This window comes from Ornithorhynchus anatinus, chromosome 5, assembly GCF_004115215.2.
Source record: "Ornithorhynchus anatinus isolate Pmale09 chromosome 5, mOrnAna1.pri.v4, whole genome shotgun sequence".
NCBI classification, from domain to species: Eukaryota; Metazoa; Chordata; class Mammalia; order Monotremata; family Ornithorhynchidae; genus Ornithorhynchus; species Ornithorhynchus anatinus.
The window spans coordinates 44986885-44988791 of NC_041732.1; positions in this window are offsets into that span (position 1 = coordinate 44986885).

Below are 1907 nucleotides of genomic sequence, written 5' to 3' on the forward strand. Positions count from 1 at the left end.
CCATGCACCATTAAACTTCAAAGAAGAGAGGTTACACTGGGCCCAAAAGGAATAGAAAGGAAAATTTGGCAGTCCCTGTTTGAAATTATAAATTTTCATTAGAGGTTGGTGTGCCCAAGTTTAATCCCTCACTCTTCCCTCACAGTTTTTAGTCTTGGCATCTCCCAAGGCATGACCTTTACCCTGGGGTGCTCTGGGGTGTGGGGAGGGGCAGAAGAAGGCCAGGATCCATGTAGGGGAAGGAAAGGAAAAAGGGGAAATAGGACAGAATAGCGAGGGAGTGAAGGAGAAGTAGTGTGACCTCATGGAGAGATCAAAGCTCGGAAGTCAGAAGGTCATGGGTTCTAATCCTGACTCTTCCACTTGTCTGCTCTGTGACCTTGGGCAAGTCACTTCACTTCTTTGCACCTCAGGTACCTCATCTGTAAAATGTGGATTAAGACTATGAGCCCCTTTGGGACACTGATTGTGTCCAATTCGATTTGCTTATACCCACCCCAGTGCTTAGTACAGTGCCTGGCACATAGTAAGCGCTTAACAAATACCATCATTATTATTTTTAAGAGAAGATTTGGGAATTGAGCCATATAGTAAGTACTTAAAAATACCATCATTAGTATTTATTATTAAGGCAGAGAATGGAGAGTGGAGCTAACACTGAGGGGAAGCAATCTTGGACAGAGGGCAGGAGGGGACAGAGATGTAGGGTGAAAACAGAAGTTGGAGTTGAGTGGTGAGCTGAGAAGAAAGGCAGGATCCTTAAAGCATGGAAATCCCCAGATCTTTATAGGGCTCTTTGCTCAGAAATGACTGCTCCCAAGGGGGCATCAGAATGCTGGTTTGACCTGACTTTGAAACCACCATTAGAAGTTAGACCACAGTTGTGGTTGAGCTTTTCTTTCCTTAAGATCGAATGAAAGTGAGACCAAGTGATTGATTGACTGATGGACTGATTAAAGGATCAGCTTCCTGTTCAATCCCGTTTGAAAACACCCTGCTCTGAAAGACGATTCCGGTATCACAAAGTCACATTCACAGGGCCCAGCCGTCCCCAGACATAGTAGTAATTATGTTAAGTGTTTACTATGTGCCAAGCACTGTATTAAGCTCTGGGGTAAGTTCAAGATAAGCAGGTCAGACTCAGTTCCTCTCCTAGGAGAGGTTCACAGTCTAAGTAGGAGAGAGAACAAAGAGAAGTAAAGAGACTCTCCCAAGATCACTCAGTAGGCGGATAGCATAACTGGGATTAGAACCCAAGTCCTCCAACGCCCAGGCCTATGTTCTTTCCTCTAGGCCACACCATTTCCTGTACAACTGTCCTTGAAACCGAGGTTAGAAATGTCCCCATCTTTTTTCCCAGGTTTGCTTTTCCTCATTATTCACGGGAGAGAAGTGGCAAACATATCCTGACCGTGCTCATTACTTTCTGCCTTCTCTCTAGGTCTTAGGTCTCTTGTCTTCTTTTTCCTCCTTTCCGGCTACCTCTTCCCTTTTTCCATCATTCCTGACTCTCAGTTAGCAGCAGCAGCAGCAGCAGCAGCAGAAGCAGCAGTGCTTACTTACTGGGTGCCTAACAAGTGCAGAGCCCTTTAAGGTAAGCTCTAGATGGGGAGCACACAGAAAAGCACACAGAAGAAAGAAGAATCCAATCCCTACCATCAAGAAGCATACATTCTACTGAAGGAGTTTACAATCACATATGATCCTGACTTTCCTGGGGGACCAGTCTGGTAGCATATGGGGTTACAGTCCTGCTCCTATTCTGAGTCCTTTCTGATCACCCTCTCTGGATGGGCCCTAGTCTGGAGAGATTTCAAAATGTGCAGTTTTCTGGGAATCATCAGGAAACGTGTCTCTTTTCCGGCCCCCAGTGACCTTTGTCTCCTTGGATTTGTTCCCTTGTCGTT